Source organism: Neofelis nebulosa, chromosome 7 (genome assembly GCF_028018385.1).
Source record: "Neofelis nebulosa isolate mNeoNeb1 chromosome 7, mNeoNeb1.pri, whole genome shotgun sequence".
Classification (NCBI taxonomy): Eukaryota; Metazoa; Chordata; class Mammalia; order Carnivora; family Felidae; genus Neofelis; species Neofelis nebulosa.
Window position 1 is genome coordinate 47,909,675 of NC_080788.1, and position 18,489 is coordinate 47,928,163.

The window sequence follows — 18,489 nt, forward strand, 5'->3', positions numbered from 1 at the left end:
TTGCCCTGGGAAGTTATGGAGCTGGAACTGAATGGGGCTTCTGGAACCTTAATGGACACCATTCACTCAGGGGTTAGAAGAAATGAGTTTTGAGTCACTGTCTGGGGTGGGGCCGGAGAGTCTGCGTTTCTAATAAGCTCCCAAGTGTTGCTGACGTCATGGTTTGTGGGCCACACTTTGCAGGAGAGTGGAGCAATGTGATCTGGTTCAGAGCCCAGGAAGGTTCCGGGCACAGATCCTAAGGAACTTAGCTGGTTTTGAGGAGGGCATGACTTCCAAGGTCCTTTTGGTGGCCACAGGATATGCTGAAATGTGAGCCAAACCCCTGGCTCTTCCCCCTGCCCCTCCCCCTTCACTGAGCAGGGAACTCACCAGGTCTTCCAGTCCCCGGGGGCCCCTTTGCTAGCTTGGTTAATGCTGTCCCCACCACACTTCTTAAACCCAGTTCTTTGCTGCCTCTGGCAAAACAAGGACCTGCCCCCAAAGATGTCCCATGCCAGCTCTGCCTCAGCAAACTCCTGCGGTTCCTTTCTTTAATCTTTTGCAGCCCCCAAACTCGTTAATTAGGCCTTCGGAAACATCCATTGTTGAGGGCTTGGCTGGGACTTGCCTGTTGTCCTACTCAAACACTGCCTTCCGTCTTTGGGGCATTGACTCCCCACCCCGGGGTGATGGGTTTCCCTAGAGAACCTGATTGGCACAGTTTACTGTGTGTGCCCCATAACCCCCTGGAAGCTCAGAGTTCTTCCAGGTATTCTCTTTCTTTTTTTTAATGTTTATTTTTGAGAGACAGAGAGAACATGAACAGGGGAGGGGCAGAGAGAGAGGGAGACACAGAATCCGAAGCAGGCTCCAGGCTCTGAGCTGTCAGCACAGAGACCGACGTGGGGTTCGAACCCACAAACTGCGAGATCACAACCTGAGCTGAAATCACAAACTGAGCCATCCAGGCGCCCCTGGTTTTCTCTGTCTTTCTGACCCCAGACTTCCTAAAGAGCTTATGTAAACAAAACACTGCAAATAGTAAACATAATAATCGCTAACTGTGCCAGTCATTGACTTATTGCCTCTCAGATTCAAACTTACCCCTTTTGCCTGCTCCATGAAATTAAATATGGGCCCTTCAAATATTTTTCCCGCTGGCAGCTGGCACCGAAGCTCTGTGAGTAGAGGGCACTGGAGAGACACTGAGGAGGAAAGCATTCCCGCGCAGGCTCCCTGCAGCCGGTGTCAGTGGCCCCATCAGGTCCGGCTTCTGCCTCCATAGCCTTGGCGGTCTGGCCACTGCAGGCTTCCTGCGGTGCAGGGAGGCCAACAGCACCCAGAAACATCAGCTACCCCATCCCCTCTTGACCGAAACCTTCCTGGACAGCCTTCTTCAGCATCCTAGAGGGCACGTTTCCAGCAAGTTCCACATCTGTGACACCGCAGTGGTGTGCTCTCTACCACCAAGTCTGGTGTGGGGGCTCTTCCTCGGGTGTGTTCTCTTAGCCTGTAGCTCGGCAACTGCTCTTTCGTCTGCTATCCCTCTATTCCTTGGTGTTACTCCAACCCTGTTATGGGTGGTAAGTCTTTATGTTAACCTTTCCTTTTTTTTTTTTTTTTAATTTTTTTTTTTTTAACGTTTATTTATTTTTGAGACAGAGAAAGACAGAGCATGAACAGGGGAGGGGCAGAGAGAGAGGGAGACACAGAATCTGAAACAGGCTCCAGGCTCTGAGCTGTGAGCACAGAGCCCGACGTGGGGCTCGAACTCACGGACTGCGAGATCATGACCTGAGCTGAAGTCAGGCGCTTAACCGACCGAGCCACCCAGGCGCCCCTATGTTAACCTTTCCTATTCAAATCACTGTGGGGCTTTTCTCTCTAGACTGGACTCAGACTCACAGACTAACATAGTAACATTTGTATAGCATCGACTATGCACCACATACAGTTTTAAGCAACATATAAAATGTTTAAGATATATATTCATTTAACTCTTTAAATGTTTATTTTTGGGGGACGCCTGGGTGGCTCAGTCGGTTAAGCACCAGACTTTGGTTCAGGTCATGATCTCATGGTTGGTGAGTTCAAGTCCCACGTTGGGCTCTGTGCTGACAGCTCGGAGCCTGGAGCCTGCTTTGGATTCTGTGTCTCCCTCTCTCTCTGTTCCTCCCCCGCTCACACTCTGTCTCTCTCTCAAAAATAAAAATTAGATTAAAAATAAATAAATGTTTATTTTTGAGAGAGAGAGAGAGAGAGAGAGAGAGAGAAAGGAGAGAGAGAGAAAGCATGCACACAAGTGGGGGAGGGGCAGAGAAAGAGAAAGGAAGGCACAGAATCTGAAGCAGGCTCTAGGCTCTGAGCTGTCAGCACAGAGCCTGATGTGGGGCTCAAACCCATGAACTATGAGATCATGACCTGAGCCAAAGTTGGATGCTTAACCAACTGAGCCACCCAGGCACCCCTCAGTTAACTCTTTTTTTTTTTTTTAATTTTTTTTTCAACGTTTTTTATTTATTTTTGGGACAGAGAGAGACAGAGCATGAACGGGGGAGGGGCAGAGAAAGAAGGAGACACAGAATTGGAAACAGGCTCCAGGCTCCGAGCCATCAGCCCAGAGCCTGACGCGGGGCTCGAACTCACGGACCGCGAGATCGTGACCTGGCTGAAGTCGGACGCTTAACCGACTGCGCCACCCAGGCGCCCCTCAGTTAACTCTTAAATGCAATAAGTGCTTTTATTATCCCAGTTTATCAATGGAGAAACTGAGGCACAGAAAGGTTAAATTGACAGTGGGCTGGCCTTTTCAGGAACTTTGCTTCCTGGTGCCAAACATCCACACCATGAGCCAGGTGGACTCTGGTTCTGTTACATGAGGCATGAGCAACACCCCTGTCATATCCCTGAGTGCCTATCACTGTGCCAGGCCCATGATAGGCCTCCATAATGGCTCATTACTGTCAGTATCACTCACTCTCTGGTGATCAGAAGGAAGGCTGGGCCATATTGCAAGCAGAGCCTCCCTGGTCGGCCACAGGCCAGCAGAGGCAGGGTGGGCCTTGGTGGAGGGTGCTGGGTCACAACTGAGCTGGCAACGTCAAAGGTCCTCCTACTTCAAGATTCCATGGCTCACTGAAATTGCAAGGGTTTGCATTCTGGTTTAATGGAGGACATTTCCGGGGGCAGTGATTCCTGCCCTACTTCTCCTACAAAGACCATGAAGATCCCAGGCTGGTATCAACTTACCGCTAGGTGCCACGGTGGTAGCACTGGGCATCAGGACCACCAGAGATGGGAAGGGTCTCCAGACAGAACTGCATGTAAGGGGAGCCCCGGCTGAGCCTAACCCTGGGTTGCAGGCATAGCTACATCTGATGCGTCTGCGGGCCGGCAGCCTTCGCGACTTAATACCATTGGGTGTTCTGTGTGAGGAAGGAAGGAAGCAATAAGAAGTGTGTTTTGGGTGGAGGTGCCAGAGAACAGAGACAGGAATAATGGGGAGTGGAAGAACAGTGTGGGGGCCTGTTCCCCGTCTCCCCCAATAACTAAGTCTGTTTCCTGTGAAGATTTTCACAAGGGTTTTTATGGGGCACAGAGCACAAGGAAAGGCTCCCGGGTCAGGGCTAGAGGACAAGACAGGGACTCGGAGGGGGGCCTTCCTAGCCACATGGAAGCACAGTGGGGTCCCTGGCCTGGGGCCCTGCAGGGGGTGCAGCACTGTCTTGGCTACTCCAGGGTTTCGGCTCTGAGGAGGTACAGGCCCCCTGGAGGCAGCACCTCACAGAGGCTACGGTTGTGGGGCGGGGGGGGGGCAACACTTTCAGTGTCTCTTCATCAACACGCGGCACCTGGCCTGTTGGTGAGCCTGGGGAGGACAACGTCTGGAGGCTCCCAGAGGGACCTGGGAGACATTTACAGAGAGCTTCTGAGGACCTGAGGTATGCAGAACAAAGTGGGATGAGCCTGCGAACTGTGAGCATTTATGCTAATGCAACTTTACAGGTATGAATTTGTCTGAATTGTTCTGGGTTTGGTGAGGAGTATAGGAGCACAGTGGGTGCTTAGAGAGGTGAGACACAAATGTAGGATCTCTTGAGACCCTCTTGCAGAAGTTCGCAGAAAGGCTTCGGGCCTGTTCCGGGAGCTTCCTGGAAAAGAACAGGGCTGCAGAGGAGGCTGTGGTCCATTTTGTCGGCAAAGGCAAGGCAGTCAAGAGCCTGGTTCACTCTGGGCTTACACTGCATCCAGGGTAGCTCTGGGGCTATTGTTATCCTGTACAAGTGACTCCGGGCTGAGTGGCAATCAGCATGGGAGTTAGTGTTCCTCCGAACCCCGGTCAGCATCTGAAGACCTGAGCAGAGAGGTTTGCTTTGAAGGAGAAGACACAGCTGCAATAGTGTCCCCTTCCCTCAGTTCCCTCAGCATCCACCCTGGGGGTGGAGGAGGTGGGGGGATGTGGGCAGGGTTAAGGGAAGGCCAGAAAAGATTCCTGCCAGAATGGTTAGGATTAAAAAGTGATCCTCCAGTTCTTTCTTGTTCTACCAGCAGAATTGATACACTCAGAACAGAGATCTGGAACTGTAGTAATGGAGGGAGCACCAAGTTGGGAAATGCTAAATAGTATTTGATCTTAAAATAGACATTTTTAAAAATGTGCATGTGACTTTGGAGTACTGGGAATAATTCTTTTTGGAAAAGATTACGCTTCCCTACTTTATTCCTCTTTAGCTTTTTGAATGAACTTGGCCCTGAGCATGAACCAGCCAGCTGAGTGGCACAAATAAAACTGGGGTATGGACATAGGGGGGAGGCCCCTTGAACATTAGCATCTTTCCAAGAATGGTCTACCCAAGGACTGGATAAACACAGACTGGGTTTGTACAAGATTCCTCCATGAAAATAATCCTCTAGGAGATTCTTCATAAATCCAGTTCATGAATTTGGAGCTTCAGTGGTTGAATAATTATTGGAACAAGGATCTGACTTTTTGGTTGAAAAGGTGGGTGATGTCTGGTTTGAGACAGCATGGGCTGAGTAAGCCTGCGGGGTGGGGGGAGGCTGCTGCTTTCTAATGTAGTTTTTACTCTGGAGTAAAAAGAGTATCCATCAGTTTAGATCAAGGGGCACTAAATCCCTCCCATTGATAATAATCATTTCATGAGCATCACGAGGGAGTCTTCTCAAGGGCTGGCCAAGGGGACCCATCTGAGGAGAACCTCCTTTTCCCCCAGGCAAGCATCTACTCTCCTGGTCTCCATGTTAGGCAGGCCACAGCAGCGCTTTGCCTGTTAAGAACCATGGTTCTCATCATCCTGGCCTATGGCCCCCAAAGGTATGTGTCCTGCCTGTCACTTGTCACATTGTCACCCTTCACAAGCTCGGATTCCGTAGTTCCAGCAACCATTTCTGAGCATGGAGGTGAAGGTGGTGGTGGGTGTTATGAGCTGAATTATGTCATCCCCCCCAATTCAGATGTTGAAGGCCTAACCCCCCAGTATCACAGAATGTGACTGTATATGAAGACAGGGCCCTTAAAGAGGTAATTATGTTAAAATGAGGTCACTGGGGTGGGCCTGAATTCAATGATTAGCGTCCTTCCAAGAAGAGGAGATCAGGACACACATATACAGTGGGGTGGCCATGTGATGTTAGAGAGGAAGGAGGGCCGGCAACAAGCCAGTGAAAGATGCCTCAGAAGAAATGATCCGTCAGCACCTTGATTTTGGACTTTTGTCCTCCAGAGTTGTGGGGGAATAAATTTCTGTTGTTTAGCCACCCAGTCTGGGGTACTTTGTTATGGCAGCCCAAATAGACTAAAAGAGTGGGGAAGGTAACAAAGTAGATATGGAAGAAGCTTCTGGAACCCCTGACAAGGCCACCCCTGACAAGGATACTTAGGAGGGTGGCCTGTAGAAAGAAGATAAACAGGTTGGACTGCAGGTTGGACTGGGACACCATCTGGGGGCAGGTCTGGATTCTGGAGAAAGACCAGCTGGATGCCGAAGCCAGGATTCCAGAGAGATCAACTGAGGAAGGGGGCACTGGAGGGGCTTCCTTGCTTGCCCCACCCACCAATGAACGACCTGATATACTGTCCCTCCACTCCAAAGGGGGTCGAGCCTGTAACTACCCAGAACATGAAGGAACAGCCAAGAGTACATAAGAACCATTTCCTAAGACGTGAAACACAAGCCAGGGTTCTGTTTGTTCTCTGGCAATGAAAACATTACACATTTGTATTAAGAGAGAAAAGAAAAAGCAACGAACCCACATGAGACTCTCAAGAGAGAATCCTATCACGGCCACATTCAAGGAGTCTGGCCTTCCCCAGCACTCTTCGCCCTGCGGGTCCTAGGATGGCTGCCCAGGTAGATAGATGGCCGTGTCCAGGGGCGCTTTAGGGATGCATTAGGGCTCAGATGGGCCCTGGACACTTTGGCCTTCATGGACCCTTTTCTATATCCAAATAATATTTAGAGTTATATTTTACAACTGTGTTGGTAGAAAGACGAATATGTTAGCATTGTATATCAAAATATTTTCTTAAACCTAAACGTTTCTCTCTTCCTTCTGATTTGAAGATAAATTAAAACATTCTCAGGGGCTCATACAGTAGGGTGGGCTACTCAGCCTCATGGGTGAACGGGCTCTGGTCCTCGTGTGAGGGCCCCTGGAGCTCAGAGGTGACGAGCTGGGCAGGAGGGTTGGGGAGAATGGAAAACCAGACTTGGTTCTTGGCAGAGCCTGGGGCAGAGAGTGAGGCACAGGAGGATGAGACCAGGATGCTGCCGTCGGCTGCTGTGTGGTCCCCAAGGCAAGAGAGAAGTGGGAGTGGACCTTAGTTCAGGGAGGCACCATCATGCTCCCTCACTGGCCCTCCTGGCCTAGGGGGCTTTGAATCTTCCCATCAGAGGGGCAAGCCTGGCCCAGAGCCTTGGGCTGGCTTTGAAATGTGGGTCGGGGGCGGGGGGTGGGGGAATGGAGCTTGGGGCAGGAGGTGGGCAGGGACACAGGGGATGTGACCTAGTGACATCCCCCTGGCTGTAACCCAGCAGAAACTTACTGTGTTTCCTCCACGATACCCAGCACAGTTCTGGCCTGTGGACGGCTGGGAAGTTATTTTTATTGATTGCCACCAAGTTTGTGTCCGTGTGACTGTAAACTCGACCACCCGCAAATAGAGCCCTCTGTCCAATGGTCACAACAGTTCCAGGCAGCAGGGGGCGCCCGGGTGCTGGAAGTTAAAGGTGACTGGGTCAGGTGTGTGAGCCCTGGGCTTGGGTGGCCAGAGGAGGGCAGAGGCTCCAGGAAAACTAGGGGCAGAGAAGAAATTCAGAGGGTTCAGAAGCTGGGGCATTCCATAACGCTAAGGCAGGTGCCGACAATGGCAGCTTTGGTCTAGAAAGCCCTCCTGGGCAGGAGAGGTCCAGTTTAAAAAATAAATCAGGGGTGGGGCACCTGGGTGGCTCAGTAGCTTAATGTTAAGAATAACTCATCCCCTTCAAAGCACCTCCATCTCTGTAAAGCCCTTTTCCACCCTGTGATGACTCCTTGCTTCCTCCCTGAAGCACCAAGAACAGCTCTACACCAGTCCAGGAACACATGCGTCAGGGTCATGAATGATTGGGGGAAAAGCCGAAGCCAACCCCCCTTCTGAAGACTATGAATCTGGAGAACCTTTCCGATCACTTGTCTTTGTCAAAAAGTAGACACAGAGGGAAAAGAAAGATGGGATCCACCTTTCAGAGAGAGGCTGGCGGGCCACCTCTGAGGACTGCATAAGGCCGTCCCCACCCCCCCCTCGAGGAACCAGGAGTGAACAATCAGGGGCAGGTGAAAAGAAGCAAAGAGGGGCGTGTGTGGGAAGTACAGGGCAAAGACAGGCTGAGCCAGTATTATAACTCAGAAAAACATCGGGCATTGGCCCGGCTCTTTCATAAGTTCTAAGATTGCGGCACTTGCTTTGAAAGCATGGTAGGGAATTGGGCTGGGTCATGAGAAAACTGGGGTGCCAGGGGGAGAAGGGGGGCTCGATGCCTTGCCTCTAAGGCCTGGGCCTCAACTTTCTCACAGTTCACATATATGGAATATGAAGCCCAGACAAGTTAAGTAATTTGATGCTCAGGGTCACACAGCAGGTTGGCAGAAAAATCTAGAATGTAAGACCCAAATAATGGACTCCCACTCTAATGTTTTTTGTTTAAATTATTGAGCCATTCAACCAAATGAATAATCATTCAGAGTTCGCCGTGTGTTGGGCTCTTCCCCGATCTCGGCGTCCAGAGTGGCTTCTGAGTGTTTGCTTCCCACCACCTTTCTATCGTCTCTGCTCCCCCGCAAATCCAATCCACATACCACAACTTAGCCAAGCTCCTCTGTGGTTCTCTCTCCCTGACTGCCTCCCTTCTGCCTGCCAGGCTATGCCCCTGGTGGACTTTTGGCATTCTGCCTGCAGGGGTCACAGTAGGACAGAGACCAGGCTGACACCAGCCAGGCCCCAAACGGCCCCCTCTCAGGACCTTTACTCCCTAGTCTGGGGAGACCAATTCCAACAGAGGCACAGTGGACTTCGAGGTAAGTGATGCCTGCAAGTGGTTTGATGTGTTTTTCGGTCATTCCCGATCATCGTATTTAGCCTTTGCTGGTGCTAAGTGCTTTCCACACACACCATGTAAACCTTCCAACAACGCTCTTGGTTGAGTCCAGCTATTGTCCCCATTTCACAGATGAGAAGCTGGGGTTTAAAAAGATTAAGTAGAATGAGGCACAAGGGACACATCCTCCTCAGAGAAGAATTCCAAATATAAAGGTGAATGCTCTTCCCTCTGAGAGGTGTGGCTTAACTCCTCTGCCCTTGAAGGTGGGCTGGATTTAGTGACTGGCTTCTAAGTAATAGACCATGGAAAGGGAAAATGGTAACTCTGCAGTGGAGAAAGAAACCAGGCAAACACCACTTTCACCAGGTGATCAAGGTAACATCACTAGTGATGCCATATTGACAGCAGGTACCCCCTCATATGATACGATGAGGGCACTTGGCCTTTGTGGTATTCTCCCCCAAATCCATAACCCCAGTCTTTTTTTTTTTAAGTTTATTTATTTATTTTGAGACAGAGTGCGAGTGGGGGAGGGGCAGAGAGAGAGGGAGACAGAGAATCCCTAGCTGGCTCCGAACCATCAGCATGGGGCCCTATGCAGGGCTTGAACTCATGGAAGTGTGAGATCATGACCCAAGCCGAAACCAAGAGTCAGATGCTTAACCGACTGAGTCGCCCAGGCACCCCCATAACCCCAGTCTAATCATAAGAAAATGCCAGAAAAATCCAAACTGAGGTATAGTCTACAAAATACCTGCCCAGTACTCTACAAAGTGTCAGAATCGTGAGAAAAGAAGGAAAGATCGGGAAATGGTCACAGACTGGACACATAGTAAAATGCAAGGCCATATCATGGTTTGGAGGTCACGGAACAGAAAAACGATCTAAGTGGAAAAAATGGTGGAATCTGAATAAGATCTGTCATTTAGTTACTAGTAATGTTCTATTGTTAATTTCTTAGTTTTAATAAATGTACCATGGCTATGTTGTTATGTAAGTGATTAACACTAGACAAAGCAAGGTAAAGGATACAAGGGAACTTTCTGTACCATACTAGCAACTCTTCTGTAAATCTAAAATTACTGAAAAGAAAAAGTTAAACAGAAAAAGATGAAGCCTAAGGTCACAAGCCAAGTCAGGATTCAAATCCAGACCCCTGGGTCCCTAAGGCCTTTGACCTTAACGACTGCCTTTGGTTTCTTGAAATAATGTTACCTGGTGTTTATTGTGTGTTGTGTTCCTGGCACTTTTACATAAATTATCCTCCAAACAAGTCATTCCTTGTTTTACAGACACTTTCTCTGTGTTTTTCCTCTTGTGGCTAGTGCATTCTTCAAGGGATGGGGACTTTCCAAAAGTAGGAGTAAAAGTCTTCACATCAATCCAAATGCTAGCTTGTTCACAGGTGCTCTCTCGCTCTCTCTCCCCCTCTCGCATACACACACATGCACACACACAACACTCTCTGTCACACACACTCTCTCACATGTACACTCTGTGTCTCTCTCTTTCACAGCCAAACATTTACCCAGATGTATGCTTAGGATGGTTAGATCTTCCCTTTCCTGTTCTCTAGTGGCGAGGGGATCATTCTGCTTCCCAGTCAAAAGATACACTGGGGAACCGTCCCAGTCAAAGATGCAAACAGGGACATATTTACCCCCAGAAATTTCGGTTCCTTGGAAGTATGATCCCATTTTGGATCCAGCTGGCTCCAGCCAACAGCATCCCCAGGGCGCTCTTCCTGTCGAAGGCAGGGCCCAGGAAGCCTGTAAGAGAAGGATTCCCCAGGAGCCCTTCATGTTGCCTCCCGTCCCCAGCTGGGACCCCCTCTTTGGGAGCAGTGACCCACTTCCTGTTTAAATCCACTGGGTTGTTGGAAGTTTTGCGTTTGTTGTTATCAGATGCATCAGGAGGAATGATCGCCTGCTGGCTGGTGGGCACATCAAGCCTAAGGCCAGGATTTGGTCTCTGAGGAGGAGACTTGGAATGGAGACCCGCATGGGGAGAGAAGGTTTGTGGGTAACTTCCCCAGTAAAGGAAAATGAAACACCCCCTCCCTGTGCCATCCCCTCTCCATTGCTTTGAGTTCCCTCCTCTCATCTTACTTTGTTTGCCTTCCAAGGAGGAGCACTTGCCTTCCCTAGAGCCCTGTGTGGGCAGAAAAGGCAGGTTGTCCGTGATCACATCGCCTTCCCCAGGGAATGGACCAGCCAGCGGTGTTGGCTGAGTGCCTCCAGTGTGTCCTCTGCGTGAGGGGCTATGATGCACATGGGTAGGGGTGTGGGAAGAGCTTGAAGTTCAGAGATTCCTCCGTCTCGCCTTCCACAGGCTTTTTGGTCTCTGGATGAAGTTGAGACTTATTTAAAGTTTTTAAAAATGAATCTGATTTATTTAGTTAGTGTAAGTAGCCTAATATATTTAGTTAGTCTAAATAACTAAATTCTTTATTCAATGATTGAGACAATTGAATGGACTCAATCCATATCCACATCTTAATTGATCTTTTCTAAGCCAGCTAAGAAGAGTGATTTCTGGGGTGCCTGGGTGGCTCAGTCGGTTAAGCGTCTGACTCTTGATTTCAGCTCAGGTCATGATCTCAAGGTTCGTGGGTTCAAGCCACACTGGGCTCTGCACTGACGGTGTGGAGGCTGCTTGGGATTCTTCCTCTCTCCCTGTCTCTCTGCCCCTCTCCAGCTAGCACTGTCTATCTCTCTTTCTCTCTCTCTCTCTCTCTCTCTCTCTCTCAAAAAAAAAGAGTGATTTCCATGTTTAGCAGGAAGAAGTAGAGCAGCATGCACTCAGGTTTAGGTTCATCTAGGCTGGGCATGGGAAGGATTGAGTGGCAGGTCAGAAGGCCATGAGACAGGGGGGCCAGACATGGGAGTCAGCAGGGGCAGGGGGCAGTCAGGACTGAAACAGCAGGGCCAAACTCCGGGGGGACTGAGCAGTTCATCCTCATTGCTCCAGAAAGGAACATGGAGCCTGGGAAGGTGGATTTCTCCTTTCAGGATACATGGGATGGGGGTGCTAGGCAACAGAGACGGGACTGAAAGCAGGGTGTGGGCGGTGCCCCCATGAAAGGTCATCTGGTTGCATGTCACTCTCCCACTCCTACCGTGTTGATAGCTGCAGCTGGCTTGCAGACCAGCATGACTTGGCCATGCTCTGGGGCACTTAAGTCCTGTGAGTCTCTGCTGGGCTCTGGGTCCCTCCCCTCCCAGGTGTGGAGAAATAGGGCAGGATAAGAATTCCTGATGCAGAGAATCCTAAGAAAGGCAATTTCAGGGGGTGCCTGGGGCTCAGTCAGTAAAGCGTCTGACTTCAGCTCAGGTCATGATCTCACCATTTGTGAGTTCGAGCCCCACATCGGGCTCTGTGCTGACAGCTCAGAGGCTGGAGCCTGCTTTGGATTCTGTGTCTCCTTCTCTTTCTCTTCCCCTGCCCTGCTCATGCTCTGTCTCTCTCAAACATAAACATTAAAAAAAAAAAAAAAAAGGAATGCAATTTCACTTTTAAATTGTTTGGGGTCTCTTGCTGTCTGAGTCACCTATTTCCTAAAAAGACTTGGCCATCCCCTGGGCCTCACTGAGCAGTTAGGAGGAGGGGAGGTTGGCCCAGGAGCTCTCGCTCATTCAGCGGGAACTATCCTGCTGCCTCCCACTTTTTACAACCAGCAGAGGGGAGGGCTCACACCCTAGCCCCAACTTCCAGATGTCTCCTCCCCCTGTATACAAATATGCACCCTTTTTCCAGGTCTGTGTACACCCCAGAGCTAGGAAAAAGGGGTACCTAGTTACACAATGTCAAGTCTTTGAGCAGAACAACATGCAGGAGATGTGCTCACAGGTGGCTTGACTGGGTTGTGGCCGGGGTCTGGTTCTCTTACACATGGTCCATCTGCAGGATCTGGTGGCCCCTTCACCTCTGTCCATCTGGAATGATGCTGCATGACGGGCAAAGCCCTGGTCTGGCAAGAAGAAGTAGGACCCAGGGGAGGAAGAGAAGTTAGAGAAAAGATAACCATGGAGGAGAAGGGGACACCCTAGTAGAGGAGGCACTGATCAGGCCTGCAGGCTGAGTTCACAGCACCCCAGGCATTAGAGAGCTGGGGGCGGGGGGGGGGGGGTGGTGGAGGGTGAGTGGAATCGGGCACAGAGTTTGCCTCGACACAGACCTCGCCCTGCCCTGTGCAACCTGTGTTAGAAGATATGACTTGAATCGGGAGGTAAGAATAAATTGTATGTTTCTTAGACTGTGTGTGCTTGGCTGGCTACGACAGTAATATTATTTAGCAAAGAACCTTTCGTCTTCTAGAAAGGACTCCTACCATGAGAACTGAAGATCTGAAGTGTAGTACTCATGGAGTGTAGTAACTTTGTGTTGACCTACCTGCCTCCCCAAAGAGGCAGTGAGCCCCTGGAAGGTAGGATGACCCCAGCTAATGCCACGTGCAGCAGAAGAACTGCCCACAGAGCCCTGCCTCAATTCCTGACCCATTGAATTGGGAGAGATGAAAAATGATCTGTAACTAATTGAATGAATGAGGGAATGGACACGGGACTGAGGCTTGTCTAGGAAACCTGATTTATTTCTACTACGAAGACTGAAGTCAGTGGCTGGAACAAACTTACTATGCCCTGCTCGTTCAACAGATGTCTAACTCCTGTCTCAGGAGAATCCAGATGGGTTTGATTAGAATTCAGCTCCATTGATGCCTGGGTGACTCGGTTGGTTAAGCCTCTAACTTGGGCTTAGGTCATAATCTCACGGTTTGTGGGTTCGAGCCCTGTGTCAGGCTCTGTGCTGACAGTGTGGAGCCTGCTTGATATTCTTGCTCTTTCCCGCTCTGCTTCTCCCCTTCTTGCACTTTCTCTCTCTGGCCCTGGGCCAGCCCTAACCCTAGAGGATGGGGCCTACACAGCAGATCCTGCTATCAGCACTCTGCTTCCTTTTCTCCAGCTGCCCTCTCCTCCTACAGCACATCCTTGTGATTTAGGGACTGTCGTTTCCATTTACGAGCAAGGCAGTTTATGCTTAGAGAGGCTGAGGGATTTGCCCAGGGTCATCCAGGCAGTGGACGCAGACACAAGATTCTCAGCCACTTCTTTTGAACTGCAAAGCCCAGCTTGCCTGACTGCACCACGGGCTGGGCTGCTGTCCTCTCAGTTAATCCTTAAGAGGGGAGCAGTTGTGAGCACTCCCTTCGCAATGGCACACAGTGGAGGGCAGGCTCTTGTGTTTCTCCCGGTTTCTGGTAAACGGTGCTGTTGAAAAGGTGGCTTTGGGAGCGAGGTTTTAGGAAAAGCATTAAATCTGGGAGGTAGGTTTTAGGAAGAGCATTAAATGAGTGGGAGACAGTTTTATCTTTATCTCTTCAAAGAGATCCTCAAAACACACACTATTGGGAACTCTCCTCCCCCCACGCCAGGGACCACTAGGTCTCTACTCCTGCCCTGCCCACACTGCCATGAGCCTCATTCCCTATTGTAGCTCCTGTCCTTTGATGTCAGATAAACACAATTCATCTCTTTCATATCACTACAAAGGAGCTTCCTAATTACTTTGTTTAGACAGTTTCTTTCCCAAATATTAAACATTTGGTCTTCTCAGGCCCCTCAAGCACTTAACATCATCCAGGTTGTTGCAAAATCCACTTTTCCCCAAACTGGTTGGCAGATGCTTTACTCTCCATTACCAGCCTCTCTAGGCAAATCTGGACATGTCACCCCCCTACTCCCGCCCCACACACATTCTTTCCCCTATGAGGATGTGCTAGGATAGAGCCTCCCTCTGGGAGAGGGTCAGTGCAGGAGGGTTCTCAGTCTGCTGGAAACCTCTGGAGAAGCCCCAGGGAAATGGGAACGCTCTCATCACCCAAGGACTCAGGGCTGGCCTATCATTCCTGAAGAAGGCTTGTGGGAGAGGCTTTGCCCTTGGTGGTGACCGGGCCAGCACCTAGGCCAGGGCCATATGCTGGCTGGTGGAGGAACAGATGCTTCCTTGAGTGGCCTGGGTCTTTCCAGATGCCTCCTGGCTTGTACCTGGAGGTAAAATAGGACCCCTTCTCCTTCAGAAAAAAAATCACTCTAATCCTGGAGCACTCTCCCCTCCACCCTGCCCCCCTTCCTTAGGTAGGGAAGTTGGCTCACATTGCTTCCTCCTTGACAGCTTTTAATATTCTCCCTTCTAATACCTCCCTCCTGGTTCTATGATCCTTCACCACCCAATGTCATGTGTACCTCCAGAGCCATGTTCCTCCATCGTCAGCCCGTCCTGCTGTCTCTCTCCATGCTGTGGCTGGTCCCTGAGCTAGGGATGTTCCTAGGGTGTCTCTCCTGTCTCATGAGCCTCACTGCTCCAGCTGAGCAGAAAACAGCCTGCTTTCCCCCTGCCAATGTGGGGATCAGGGAAGATCTCTCAGAAGGGACACTTGAGCAAAATCTTTTTCCTTCTTTCCTTCACTCCCTCCCTCCCTTCCTTCCTGCCTTCCAGTCTTTCTCCTTTCTTTCCACTTTTTATTACGAAAAATTTCAAACATCACAAAAGCACATAATGCAACCCCACATAACAGCTGTCAACTCAAGCCAACCTTGTTTCATCTAAACTTCCTTACTCCATGCTACCCCTGCTCCCCACCAGGGGATTACACTAGCTAATTCCAGACATTGTATCATTCCCTCGATAAACACTTCACTATGTATCTCTAAAAGACAAGGACTGTTAGAAAAAGCACCACAGTATCACATCTAAAAACAGAAACCATTATTTTAATAGCATCAAGTGTCCAGCCTGTGTTCAAATTTCCCCAAGTGTCTGACAGCTTTCTGTAGTTAGTTGGTTTGGATCAGGATCCAAACAAAGGTTGAGTAGAGAGATGTGAAGGGGTTGATAGAGCCCACATTTTGGTATGGATGTGGGTGGTTGGTGGGGAGGGGCAGGGGATCCTCTCCATTCCTGCAATGCCTACCACTGACGGCAGGGACTCCCATTTGTTACCCTCTTGAGCTCATCACTAGCTTGCCATTGAACTCTCTTGTTCTTTCCTGGTCAAACTCAAGTGTGGCACAGCTTCTTTGTATCCCCTCCCTGGCAGTCAACACTGGCCAGAGTCCTTGTCTTTCTGTACTGACTCTACTATCTTTCCCTTTCCCTGGTCACACTGTCTTCAACCACCGCCCCCCCACCCCCGACCCTGGCCCCCCCCACCACCACCCATTTGTCTTCCCACTGTGATCTCAGCAATGGCACATTGCTCGTATGGCTTAGATTTCAGCAATCTGACACATTGTCAAACCTATTAAATGTGTGCCAGTGAAGAAATAATACATGTGCAAGTTCTCATTTTTTATTTGCTGCTCCCTTGGGTTGCTTTCATTTAGGGGTATTTGGAAGTGTCTATTATGTGCCATGCACCTCTGAAATTCCTCAGTTAATTCCCACAATCATGTGAGTTAGTATGATTATTATTTATCCCTATTTTACAGAAGAGGAAACTAAAGCTCTGAATGATTGTTTAGTCAGATCTCATGGCTGCTAAGTCGTAGATCCCTCGTACCTCACATCACTTTCCCCACTACCAGGGAAGAGCCTTTTGGGCTGTCAGTCCTGGCTGGAAAGTTCTAGAAAATGCCAGTAATAGAGCAAGAGGTCTCCTGTTTCCCAGCTGCAGGAAATGGTTCTTGCAGGAAATGGTTCTTCCCCTATTTCTACTCAGGTCTCAGGGCGATTATCCAGTCCACACCCAACCTTTCTCCTCCAGCGCAATGCAGCCGAATTTTCCTCTGCTGGCATCCTCGGTCCCCCTGGATAAGCAAGCCTAGAGCAGGTAGTTCAAAGCCTCCTGCTTAATTGTGCCTTCCTATGCATCATTAGGCAGGGAGCAAAGCAAAGCAATTAAACACACATTTTCATAGGAGACCTTTGCAGGAAGGCAATCCTTCCTCGGCACTGTTTGCGTTCATGGGCTGGCGGCCCCAGGTTTGGACCTGGGGGAGGCAGGAAGCTCTCAGGTGCTAGGGCATGTTTACCTGCTTCTTGCTCTGTTTCCTGCTTCTCCCCCTCCACCCTTGGACAGAGAGAAGGTCAGCGGTTCTGGGGAAAGAGTAGTTCCTTTGTGTTTTCTTTCTTTTCTTCCTGTGCCTAATTAGGAATTATGCTTGGGAATCAAGCTAATTAATCTCTGCCAGCCCAGGGTGAGATCAAGCTCCTTGCACTATCAGCGTTGATCAATAACTCATTGCCGAGAGTCTGAAAAACAGCCCTGCCCCTTTCAGCACAGGGTTTAATGAGGATGAGGTGGAATTGCCCAGGGGAGGCCTGGAATGAGTAGGTGTGGTGGCCCAGCCTGACAGAATGGAGGTGTCAGCGAAGAGGATCTTCTAGCCTGCACCTTTTGAGTGTGAGGTGGCCCCCACAAGGCAGGGCTTTCGAATGAATGCTCGAGGCCCTACAAGACAGGGGTTCTAGCTTCATTACTGTGCTGGTTTGAAACTTTATCCAATTTCTCTGAGCTGCAAGGGTGGTCAGTGGGAGCACTCAGAGGATGGAAAAAAACCATCATGGCGAATAGCTGGGTCGTATTTCAGGTCAAGGTGGTCCCTCCAGCTTGCTGAACAGAGGCCCTGCCACAGCCTGCTCCCAGCATGGAGTTGCCACATTGGCCCATGAAGGACCAACTGTCTAGAAAAGACTGCCTTGCAGAAAAAAAAAAAAAAAAAAAAAAAGGCTGCTAAAGTCCAGAGAAATGGAGAAAGCAAAATACCTCATAGGGCTGCAAGGGACCCTGCCTGAGATCAGGGGAAAAGGGGTCTGTTTAGAGCTTCTAAAAAACCTGTGCTGTCCCTGGGGGTCCTCATGGCCTTAGGCACTAGATTAGATCTCCAGACATACAGAGAGGGACCTTGCTCCAGAGGGTAAGACAGTGTTCTGTTTCTTCCCAAGGAAACAATCAAGAAACAGAGAAGAAAAAAGTGGTAAGTAAAAAGATTGTGGAATTGAAGAAACCCAGAATGGTTTTACGACCTTTGGAAGACCTAGTCTCCATTATAACAAATACATTGATATATATATATGTACACCTGGCACCTGGCTGGCTCAGTTGGTGGAGGATGAGACTCTTGATCTTGGGGTTGTGGGTTCAAACCCCGCGTTGGGTATAGAGATTACTTAAAAGTAAAATCTTCACAAAAACCAAAACAAAAAAATGAAATATATTAAAAAGAGCTCAAATTCCACATTAAAGAGTAATTTTATTTTGCTATGCAACTTTGAGATAATTTTAATAATTATTTTTAAAACTATTTTCATTTTTGCAATTAAAAAAAAAATTTTTTTTTCAACGTTTTTTATTTATTTTTGGGACAGAGAGAGACAGAGCATGAACGGGGGAGGGGCAGAGAGAGAGGGAGACACAGAATCGGAAGCAGGCTCCAGGCTCCGAGCCATCAGCCCAGAGCCCGACGCGGGGCTCGAACTCACGGACCGCGAGATCATGACCTGGCTGAAGTCGGACGCTCAGCCGACTGCGCCACCCAGGCGCCCCAATTTTTGCAATTTTTTAAATCTTTTAGCTCTGTAATATTTTTTCAGGTTGTACATGTTTTCAGGGCTTGGAGGCCTGGGGCATTGTGTTTACAGTGCCCAAGGTTAAAATGGATCAGAGAGGCCGAATACTTTAGCCAGGACCCTGTCTAGTGGAGCATCGACCCTCAAGAGTGGGAAAGGAAAACTTGGTAGCATTGCAGCAGCATCCCTTATCAGTTTGGGAAAAGACTGGAGGTCTGGGCCAAAGGGAACAGAAAAACCCTTTCAGGTTGCCTTCCGGAATACATGATTCAAGAAGGAAAGAAAAAGAAGACAGGAAGGTTATTTCTAGTCCCATGAACATGCCCCATGGGCAGGGGTA